The 12,208-nt window shown below is 41.5% G+C and overlaps 1 protein-coding gene across 2 annotated transcripts in view; it reads right to left on the reverse strand.

The window, feature by feature from the left end:
- The window catches only part of LDAH (lipid droplet associated hydrolase), a 112,763-nt gene extending 101,590 nt beyond the window's left edge, over positions 1-11,173 (reverse strand). The window contains exon 1 of one of the 2 annotated variants that reach the window (XM_088162464.1): positions 11,035-11,173. The gene's annotated coding sequence lies outside the window, so the exon portion shown is untranslated. Of the gene's footprint in view, positions 1-11,030 lie in introns of both variants that reach the window. The other variant, XM_014894920.2, reaches the window with a different exon arrangement.
- Between the last annotated feature and the right edge of the window lie 1,035 nt (positions 11,174-12,208).

Here is a 12,208-nt window from a genome sequence, read left to right on the forward strand (position 1 = left end):
TTGTCAAACCCTGCACATAAATTCTCTAACCACATGCACGAAAAGTCTTGCAAGAAATTCAGCTTCTGTCAAGAGTGCTTAATCTAGTATCAAAATGTCTGTTAGAATACTGAAATACAGGTTTCCATTCATGGGGCTTTAGCTCTAGATTAACACACCCTTAATGTAGGTGTCCACCAGAAAACAAACTCCTATTACAGGATACAAAGCCTTAGGTGCCAAGACGTGAACTGATTAGGGGAATAATTGTGGGATCTGCTTCTTGGTTGCCACCTCAGGATTAGAAAAATCCTCTCCTGGTTAGCAAAACCTATAGTAAAAAACATACGAAGGCATACACTTGGCACCTGCAAAACAACACATGTATTTAGGTGTCTCATTACTGATCCAAAAATCACCTACAGTCATTTTTTCAGACAGGAATATCTGGAAACAGAGTTATCCACAAAGAGCAGATTACCTCTGCCATAGGACTAATTCTTTTCATCTTTGGTTCAGTTGACTCCAAAGTAAAATGCACTAAGTGAACTTTGCATCAGATTAATTATTTATGCAACCTTCCAGACAGAATATTTTAACAGCTGCATCCTACACTATTACCTCAACTTGACATTTCATTTCAAAGATAACTTAGAAATAACAAAATTTGATCTACACCTAGAGTGTTCAATGAAAGAGTTATCACAAACTCAGACTAGCACCAGATAATGTAATCAGAGTAAGTAAATTGATATCTGGCATATAAACTATTCAATCACAAGACAGGACAAACAGGTTAGTGTACCTATTCTGAAGCATGATGCTGCAGTGAAAGATGCAATGGCAACCAAAGGGAAAAGGTAAGTTACATAAAACAACAGTGAAACCAAAATAAAGGGGAAAAGACAACTGCAGCAGATTTGACATACACGGTTCCACAAAATCATGAGAGACACACTCCAAGGTGTCCATGGCCAAGGCTACTGTGAGGCCACTCTCTATCCTTTCTGGTCACAATGACATTGGGAAAAGCTACCCAGGAGAATGGTGGAAGCATTTAAAATATGTGTAGATGTGGCCCTTGGGGACACGGTTTAGTGATGAACATGGAAGTGCTGGGTTAACAGTCAGATTCAATGATGTTAGAGCTTTTTTTCAACCTTAATGATTCTACGATTGGGAAACATGTCTGGAAACTGCAAAAAAAGGCAACCACCATGCCCATGTTAGAGTGTCCAGGGAGCTCTAGGCCAGTCAACATTATCTCAGTTCACAGAAAGTTATATTAAAAAGAAGTCCCACTCAAAGTTGTACCCAAGAACATGAAACAACCATTAACGTATAGTGATGCCTTTCAAGGATCAGTATTGGGCAATAATAATGCTCAATGTCTCGACTGAACAACTGCACAGAAAACAGGAGCTCCTCTCAGAAGGGTTGTGCAAAATGTCAGGGGGAGGAAGACAAACCAACTGAAACACTGGAGGGCAGGGCTGCTATCCAAATGGACCCTGACAGGCTGAAAAGGTGGGAACTAAATGAAAGGCAAGGGCAAATGGACTACACTAAGAATTCAGCACCCCAATGCAGCAACACAGGCTGGAGGCTCAAAAACCAGGAAGTGGCTTTCCAAAAAGACACAAATGATTAACAAGCTGAAAATAAGTCAGCAATGAGCCCCTTTAACCATCAAGCTCAAGTGTATACAAGACTGCACAAGGAATAGCCTGCAATCTTGGAATGTGTTTACCTTCTGCTGTTTGGCATTGGAAAGACTGCATCTGGAGAACTGTGTCCTGTTTTGGACTCCTTAGACAAGCAAGACATCAATATACTGGAGAAAGCCAACTAGATGATATGGATGCTGAAGCATGTGATGTATGTCCAAAGGACAAAGAAAAACAGTTAAAAGCTGCAATGAAGGAAATTCCAATAACAAAGGTTTCCCCCACATGCATAATTAGGACTTTCAAATAATGAAAGTTGCCCTGAAAGCCAGGACAATCTTTAACAGAACAATGCTTTCAGCAACCTGACCTGCTTTGCTCTTTTTGAGAAAGGACCTGGACTACATCTTAGGGATAACCTGAGAAGTTGGATGCATGTTGGATGCATGGGAGACTGGACAAGATACACCATAAAGTGCCAATTACAAGGATGTTTATCAAAAACCACTGGAAATCAGCAGAGGTCTTGATGGTTAAGGATGAAAAGGTATATAAAATCATAGCCATTTTCCATCAGAAAGGGCAAGAGCATCCAAGGCACTATATAGACAGATCTGACTCAGCTGAGTCCACAGGAAAGAATCACAGGAGCATGTATTGTATAAGTTCCTCTAATCACATAAGGAAAAGATGTTAATTCAGAATAAGAGACCAGTCTGCCAAGAGCAAATCATGCTCAAGCAATGCAATTGCCCTCAATTATAAAACACCTGGCTACAAGAATCAAAGAAAATATGTAAATGCAATGCACACTGCCTTATTAAGAATTTTGGCACTGTCTCCCACGGCATTCTCCTTTCTAGGCCAAGGAAATGCAGGCTGAATAAACTGACTTGCATAGTTTGAAACATAACTGAACAAGCTTAGAAGATAATCAACTACTGTCTGCCAGCTGTCAAGTAATGCTGGGTCAATATTGGGGCCTACAGAACTCAGGATTTTCATCAGAAACATACTGAGTAACACTGAGTCCAGTTCTGTTCAACCCCACCACATCAAGAACACAAGGAAACTTGGGAGGGTGAAGTAAATAACTAGGCTAGAGGAAAAGCTTTATGAACGGTGATTTTTCAGGCTCCCATGCTGTAATCAAATAACCTAGAGCCATTTGAAGGAGATCTGCACAAGTAGCATAGCCAAACCTTTCTTTGCAATGGACGATGACAAAATAAGCAGCAACAGCCACAAGTTGTGTCTTGACACTCCAAGGCATCATAAACTAGTTGCTAAGAAGGCAATGGATGATTGCTAGGAAGACAGCAGAACCTCTCTTAGAGGTTTTTAAGACTGGACAAAGCAGTAATTCTGATCTCAACAGAAAGATGGACTAACTTGTCTTCAGAGTTTTCCACAAATCAACAGTTTACAATTATGACCCTTAAACAGCAGGAAAAAAAATAAAGCAGAAGGTACAAGGATCTCAAACAAGTTTTCTAGTACCTTAGTAAATGCAGAGTTTCATGAACACGGTATATGACAATAACTAAATATTTAGGTCAGAGAAATGGAATCTAAACAAGATCAGTTCCCCCAAAATATAGGAAACTTAAGTAAATGTGCTCTACTGATTAGCTGTACCAGATTAAATAAAAAAGAAACCCTGCCCTAATAGGTGATTTTATGTGACTGAATTAAACTTTAGAATGCTAAAGAGTAATGGGAAAAGTCGCAAGATTACCTCAGCTGCCTTCTACACTAAGACTCTGGCAATTTCTACAACATTATTGCCACAGAGGAATCATCCAGACCTGATGTAAGCTCTTTGATCTGCACACTGGAACTTATATGCTTATAGCTAGCAACTAGAAAGGGACAGACTGACCGACCTGGTAAGAAAACTGCAAAGAGGAACAGCGGAAAAGGGGGATTACATGATGTGAGAGATGAGGTATGACATGACACTCGATGCACAGATCTCATCAAAGATGTATCTGGACAAACAACAAACAATGGATGCCAGATTTTCTCAGGGAAAACAACAAACACAGGCCAAAGACTTTGCAAGCTGTTGTGACATCAGTCACAAATCTTGACCAATTCTGTGTAAGAAAAGCAGCAGCAGCCAGTAGCACATAAAAATGAATCATTTCTGTATTATACTTTCCAGTACAATTCTCTGTCAAAGTCATATAGGAGTCCCTTTCACGCTAGCTCTGAGTTACTAAATAAAAATTGTTAGGCATTATTTGTAAAAATGAACAAAGTTTAAAAATTAACACTACAGACATGTCAAATGAAGCAACATAGTTATACAAAATAACACTGCTTTTCTCTAAAACCAGTGAGGTAATTAGGAGGCCTTGTTTTTAGTGAACATTTGATGAACCAGCAATACAATGCCTTCAATTTGTTTTGTTCCTGTGTCATTCCCCCGTGCCCCTCTCTCAAGGAATAAAAACAGGAGAATTTCACTGATGACTGTATAAAAATATCAGTGACACATGCGGATCATGTTTAGGGTTGCAATGACAAAAAGCTGAAGTGCAGAATGAAAACTGGAATCACTCCTCAAGTCTGAACCTTGTTCAGAGACACCACATGGGGGACTGTGCAAAGACCTAAGGAGGGAGAAACCCAGTTTTAAGAACTGGACGTACCTGCAACACCTTGTAACGTCATTTTACCATTAATAATCTTGTAGTAGTGACCAAGAAAGTATGCACAGTGCCACTCTTAGGGATGCAGGGAAAATAACTTCTGGGTATCCCTTTTGTACCAGAAAAATGGTCCCTTGTCACTACCAAACACTATAAAAGCAATTATTGATCAAAGCAGGACAGGACTCACGAATAAAAAAAAAATTGTTAGCTTGCAAAAGTCCATTTGAGGAGTCAAATCAGGAACAGATGGATTCCCCACCAACCTTATTCCAAAACGGTGTTTCACTCTGAAATGAATAATTTGAAAGAGTCTTGGAGTTTAGGAAACAAAAAATTAGAAAACATTTTCAGATCCCACAATGATACATTGGTCTGGCACAAAATTACTAAACAGATAGGATGATCAAAACCCTGGGGAAATGGATTAGGAAGGCCCAGCATAACTTTTAGCCAATCCTTATATGTCACTGCAAGTTGTAGCTTTGAGAATTTCAGCATGCACTAATGACTTAAAAAAAAAAAAAAAGCAGCTTCTGTTAATTATCATAAATGAACTACTACAGTACTCTTGGCCTTGCCTTCCCCACTACTCTCCTGAGAGTGAAAAAGCAAATGAAAGACTTCCATGGGGATCAGGCAAACCTTTATGAAAGCAGTCAGACCTCTGAAAGCATCAGCTGTTGGTCTACAGCACTTAACAGCCAGCAAGTGGATCTGGCATTTCACTACAGTTCTGGCAACAACGGTCCAAGTTTGATGCCTGGTCTCTTTCCCTTTTGGCAATCACAGACCTCAGTTTAACAAAGATCACAAAACCCCAGTCATGCTTGCCCAGTGCTCCAAGAGCAGAGTCCATGTCCTTTGTAAGCAGCTCGATCAAAGCTTCTGTATTTGCTGTCCCAGTTTAACACTTGGTTAGAAACACAGAGCACTGAAGTGAGAGCAAATGTAAAGGAAACCCTGAGAAGTTACCCTGGTGTGACCGAGGCTTCACAAAATACCAGCCACTACAAAGGCGTCCAAAGGAATAAAGACATGGTGTTCTAAAAGTGGAGTATGTTTTATCAAACACATTTCAGGAGGCACTGGAAGAGGTCCTGTATATCACATCCTGCCATTCTATTTAATCACACCGAGATGGCAACTTTCACTTTTTCAAAAGTGAACTATTTATGACCTGTTGAGAGCTACCAACATGAAAATTACCCAAAACAAGTACAAGTTTTTTGTCTTAGTTTGTTTTTTGTTAAAATAACTTCATAAGCATAATTAAGGTTGGGAATCCGACAGATTACAAGAAAGCGGTAGCTATTCTCCCAGGAAATTCCCAATTTCCCAATCATATGCAGGCCTGATGATAAAGCTAAGAATGTCCATGACCTAAATTAAATAAGCAAGAAAGCTCTTGCTTAAAGAAACAAATCTACCCAAGGAAGTAATTATGGTTTCATTTGCATTAAAGCAAATATGGCTTAATTTGGTGTAATATGATGCATTTTCCAGAACAGAAAGTATGATTTTTGGGAAACCCTTTAGTCTCAAAGGAAGAAAAAGTTGTTCATTTGTACACACTACTGAAACTTACTGGTGAAATAAAGTAACTTTCAAAGACAGTTTTCTCTGCAAATACTGCATTGAAGTACTGGGTCCAGAGAAAAAACGGGGCTTCTAAAACTAAAATCTCACAGGGGAATAAACAGAAGGTGGTAGGCATGAATAACGTGTGGGTATAATAAATATACTTTATATTCTGAGACTAAATTGCAATGTTAGCAAAACCTCAGTCAAATAGAGTATCTGTGTGAAAGAACATAAAAAGTTGCTGCTCAAGTACAATGTCTACATGGTAAGAAAGGTTTCCAGGGAAAAACTATTCCAGGTCTCTTCTGAACAACATATTTCAAAGACACAGCAGACTCATGTCAAGAGAATCTTGTAAATAAACCTTCCCAGCTGCCCATTGCACTAGAAAGTCGAAGGGAGAATAAATCACTTTGTAATGGATAGCATTAGAACATTGTCACAAATACAGTAAAGTGTGCAAAGTATGCAATTTGTTTACTTGAATTATGTTGAACATCAGCATTTTGGGAGGCACTGGGCAAAACTGAAATCTAACAGCATGATTACAGACTGGGTTAAAACTTGGCTGAAGTTAGAGGTGGGAATGTTATACTTCATGAACAGGAACCCATCATGCTTATGTTTGGATGCAGAGAGAAGAAACATCCGTGATCTCTAAACTTCAGCACAAATCACCATACAAACCAAAGCAAAGTGAACAGTTATGTGAATTTTGGGGGAGAAGACACGGCCTTTTACAGGGTATCATTTCAGAGAAGAGTGAGAAATATATACTGTAAAAAAAGAGTGAAGGAACAGGTGGACAAGGTATGAAGGACACATGGACAAGAAGAAACTGAAAATAGCATTGAGAGAAAGGAAACATATACATGCAAATAAACCTGCTTGTGGTCTAAGAGTTTGGAAAAAAAGCCACTTGATCACTAAACAAAGATGATGGTTCCTATTATCCCTTGAGAAAATGAGAACTTTTCAAAAGAAAAAAAATGCCAAAAAACTTTTTGGCTCTTCTACCATATGTTCTACACTCTTATTTTTTTCTCCTGCATCAAAAGAACTACAGGTCCCACATTTCTGTTGGACAGCTCTTTAAGTAATACAGGTAATCTGCCCCACATTCAATGAAACACAATAATGCAATAATGTAAAGTAACAGCAACCTACATATTCACCTAAACCACAGCTCCCAGAAGTTAAGCATTTGAAGAAACATCCATCTTTCAGCAGCAGTAATAGCACACAAAAGCAGAAAAAAGCAAATCTATTTCACCTTACGTTCGATAACATCTTTTCTACCTCCTATGAGAATAAGATTCACTAGTTCATGGAAAGCACTATTCTTTCTTTTGTCAAGTAATGAGAAGTTCAAAGAGCATAATGAATACTAACAAGAAGCAGATATCAAATCTAAAAAATAAATTCACAAGTACAATTAGCATCACACTACCCTTGATTTGGCTTCCCCCATCCTTTCCTATGCTGTTCAGCATAAATCTCCCTACAGAACTATCCCTTATTTCTTTGTTTCTTCCATATTTCCATGTTAGTTATTCTCCTTTAACCTAAAATATGCTCCAAATTCAAAATACCTTTTTCTTCTCATTTTATTATTTCCACTTGCATATGTTCTTACATCAACTTTTTATCCCACCTTAAGGTTAGCTCTCCAGCTGCTGCTGGTTTTCTTGCTTTCTAATGAGGACATAAAAGAATTAGTCAAAATCCCATCTACTCACAGTAGATCAACTTACTGGTCACAGCTGCATTCTCCAGTAACCCCTCAACCCGTGCTTGCTGCTTACCACCTCCTCCTTATGTTTCCTGCAGCAGCTGTACATTCTGATACTCATCCACTCACCTAAACTGGTTAGGAAGGTACTGCAACCAGAGACATGAAAACAAACTGAAGCAGACTCTATGGAGCTCTGTGCAAAGGACAAAGTCAAACAGGAGAATCAATGAATAGGTGTCATGAATAACACCAGGTAGCATTAGATCCCTTTCCAAGCCACTACAGCAATATAATTGGCCATACTGCTGATCTGAGGCCTGGAGTCCGAGTCCTGCCCAGTAAGAAGCACTGGTTCTGCTCATCAGGAGGACAGGACAGGGAATTGAACAGCCAAGCAGGACATAGTGGTGCAGGAACCAGAAGGTTTCTTCAGAACCGGTGCTGCAGGAAGGCCTGCAAATGCCAGGGCTCTGAAATACAGACCTACAGTTCTAGTTCACAAGAGGATCCAAAGACAATTCACCACGCTGGGAAAACTGCAGCTTGCTCCTCACCACACCAGTAACCCCCAAAGTTACTCTACTACAGCATTTTGCACAAGGGCCCAGCTCCTCCCATCAAGATAATTCTGCTAAATCCTGAAAACTCATGACTATGAACAAATACATACAGGAATAAAGCCTGTGCTCATCATAGGTTCAAATAAGAATCCAGTTATCATCTGATACTCATTCCCAGTTGGTGCTACAGTTTCTTTCAGGAGGTAAAATTTGAGGAGTAAGACTTCAGCAGAAAGTTTGTACCACGAGTGTTTTGGGTTTTTTTAAAACTAAAGATTTGAATAAAGAATTGGTCTAAACAAAGGACAACAGGAACAGAATCAAAACAGAAGCCGGAGATGAGATGGAAAAAGGAAAAAAACCAAGTGAACAGCATGGTAGCAGCAGGAAGAAGCAAAGAAAGAAAGATAATGATGAAAGAAACCCTGCCAAACTTGAAGCTGTAGCATCACTGGTTAGACATTGTTTTGGCACATCAGGATTACCTAACATATGGCAACAAGGCACTGTCACACTACACGAGGTGGTTGTGCAACCCAGCGAGCCAAACAAGCAGTTCTCATTAATTTCACCAGTGACAATGTAGTCAGGCTTGTATTCAGTGTGAAAACTTTGATTTGTTTCACGCTTATTTGTTCTTTAAGCTCAGACATTTCGTATTATACACTGTTTTTCCTATTACGAATATTCTCCTACCAGAATAATTTACTTCCCCTAGTATAACCTGTTTACAAGCCTCACAAGACATCTAAATGTCATCATTCAACATGTAAGCTGGAATCCAGTGTTGTCAAACATTTCACTGGGAATTCAGTGTCTACACAATGATTTGTCACGAGCAGAGAAAACACAGCCACACAGCTATTAAGAGCATGCCTGATTTAAGTAAGTGAAAATTACCTGTCCTTCATATCCTGCAAACATGTTTTCTGTACAAATGCATGCTTAGCATGCTCTAGAGATGAAACATTGAAATTCTGATTCTAATACTCAGTAAAAATAACCCAGACATCATCCAAAATGGGGACCACCCCTTTTTCCAGACCAGGTGCCCTCATTATAATAAACCACAAGAATGGAAAAAGAAAGCTTTGATTTCTTTTAAATGAAACTATCAATTAAAGAAAAAAAATCAGCATTGAAAACAGTGCAATTAGAAAGCTTTAGAGTAAATCTTACCAAATTTACTTGGTAAGTTTTTGGCTTGGCAGTTATATTGGAAATCTTATTTTACCATTACTCATACACAATTTATTGTAATTGTTCTTGTGAATCAAACAAAGCAAATAAACAGAAAGTAGGGAAGCACTACATAGAAAGAGCAGAAAGTGTGTCGAAAACCAGTAGACATTAGTGAGTTAGCAGATTTTTGATTCACAGAACTTCTTAAGGCTGCATGGGTTAAAGGCAAGGATGAGCTGATGGAGAAATACACAGTGGATCCTTAAGATGTCATCACACCTGTTCCAGAAAGTTCCTAGACTGTATTTTGTTGCAAGCTGAGTGGATACTCACAGAATGGTACTAGGCAAAGTACAATCATACATGCTTGCCTTTTTCACGGGCATCTGCTTAGGGGACTGTCCAAGATTCATAAAAAATCACTGACTTGGACTGCTTTGACATAATCCTTGTAGTAATTCCATGATGTATAAAGTCTTAGTGTCGTTGTTTATCCAGGTCTGTCAACACGTGACCACTTCCCTCAATGACATCATAAGCAAGTGTCATAAGAAAATAGGAAGCTGCCATAATCACAATTAGTAATTGAAAGCTTCTAGTCTCTGAGACACACAGAATAAAGATTCATATCCAGATTCTGACACAGGCCCATGTGGATGGACTCTCAGACCTTAACTGGGCATCACAAGTACCCAGAGGGCCAGGAGTATAAAACATCTAAAAAAATAAGGATCTGCATCATTCAAGCTATTCAAGGCCTTAATATTATAGCTAAGTTGCAAGAAAATAAGGTGCTTCTTCATTTTTGCAACATGACAAAAAACTTACCACTAAGAAAGCTCTCAACAACTGCCATGCCTCAAATAGCCCTTCATCATTATCCTAATTTCTTTCACTGCACATTTCCATGCCAACATTTACTTGCTTCCTGAACCTGCTGCTCACCCCGTCTGGCACAGGCTCTTTTGCTGTGCCCTAAATACAGGCGTGAAGGTGGGTGCTGACAGTGATGATGCCCTGGCACCAGCAGTGACAGCAAACCTGACAGACAGCAGGCTCCCGAAGGAGGGTGTGAGCCTGCAGGACTCCTTGCTTTTCCAAAACAGTACCTCCTCAAAATACGCCTCTTCCCACTTAAAAAAATCTCATTTCACTTCTAAGAATTTATAAATTTATTTTCCTCTTTTCCTATTTATAGGCCCTTCAGGTCACAGACTTTTCCTTCGTTTCTTGTTTTATAACACGCCACCACGATAACAAGCATCACTCAGCTGCGAGAGATGCTCCACAGGAATAAGCGCTAACACAAAGAAAAAACCTATTATAAATAGCATCACTTCAGTTATTTGCTGGAAAAGGAGACACCACTTAGGACTCGTTTCATGAAGTCTCCTCCATGACAAAACAAGTCAAGGGAGCACGTAAGAAGCGTTTTTTTCTGCATGGGATGCCAGACCATCCTCCAACGCACCTATAGACCACCAGCGTTATTCGGCGGAACAGCTCTGCTTACAGACCTGACACCCGACACAGCCGGGCTGGCGGCACCTCCCTGCTGGGCGAGGCTCCGACTCAGCCACGCAGGGCGGCGGGGGCGACCGCCCGCGGGCTCGGGGCGGCTCTGGGACCCTGCACAGGGACAGGGGAGGGCAGGGCAGGCACGTACCTACCCCTTTTGCAGGCTCCCCGGCTCCCGGCACGGCGGCGGCCGGCGCTGTCTCTGCCGACACCGGGCGGAAGCAGCCGGCGAGGAGGGGCGGGGGCGGCCGGGCCGCTCCTTCCGCCGGGGCCGCGGGGCGCGCTGAGGGCGGGCCCGGCCCTCCCTGCCCTGCACCGCCCCTCACTGCCCGTGCCGTGAGGGCGGCGGCTGCGACACCCTGAGGGAGGGGACGCCCTTCTACCCTGCCCTGCCCACCCAGCGCTGCCCACCCGGCGTCAGGCGCCCGCCACCCGTTTGGGAATGTAAGGAGCGAGAGGGGAGATTATCCCGGGACGCGCGTCTTGGGGGTTTCCTTCTGCCTGTCATTCACTGTTTCTCAAACCTCACGGTCTCTTTGGGAATTCTCGCAAAGGAGAAAAGGAATAGGTAGTTTTGAATGAGCAAAATGAAGTGGGGTGACTAAAAAATGGCTGAGCAAGGGGTAGCGAAGTGCTTATCTTTCAACATGTTTGAAGGCTCGATTTGTAGAATCACCATGGTTGAATCATTAGGTCCAACCATCAGCCCAGAGCTGCTGCTGCTGCAACCCCAAAACCACTAAATCACATTAAACCGGCACCAGATCCAGACACCTCTTAAACACCTCCAACGATGGTGACTCCACCACCTCTCTGGGCAGCCTAATCCAATGCCTGACCCCTCTAAAAACCAGTTTTTTCTAGTATCTAATCTGGATCTCCCCAGTCTGTTTAAGGTAATTTCTTCTGGTCCTCTCCCTGTAGGCATGGTAGAAGAGACCACCCCCTTCCTCGGTACCACCTGCTGTCAGGTGGTTTTAGAGAGCAAAGCGGTCCCTCCTGAGCTCCCTGGCTATTCCTCATAAGGCATTCCTACCTCATAATGTTTTCTGGACCTTTCATGAGCCTTGTTGCTCTTCACTGAAAAAGCTCTGGCACATCAATGATCTTTTTAAAATCAAGGGCCCAAAACTGAGTGCACTACTGGAGGTGCAGCCTCACCAGGGCCAAGTCCTGCTGGCACCATTGTTTTTGATATGGGCCAAGATGCCATTGGCATTCTTGGCCACCTGTGCATGCTCCTGGCTCGTATTGAGCCAGCTGTCATCCAGCACCTCCAGGGATGTCTCCCTTAGCTGCATCTAAATGAGGAAACTGGACCAAAGC

Source organism: Sturnus vulgaris, chromosome 3, assembly GCF_052056855.1.
Source record: "Sturnus vulgaris isolate bStuVul1 chromosome 3, bStuVul1.hap1, whole genome shotgun sequence".
NCBI classification, from domain to species: Eukaryota; Metazoa; Chordata; class Aves; order Passeriformes; family Sturnidae; genus Sturnus; species Sturnus vulgaris.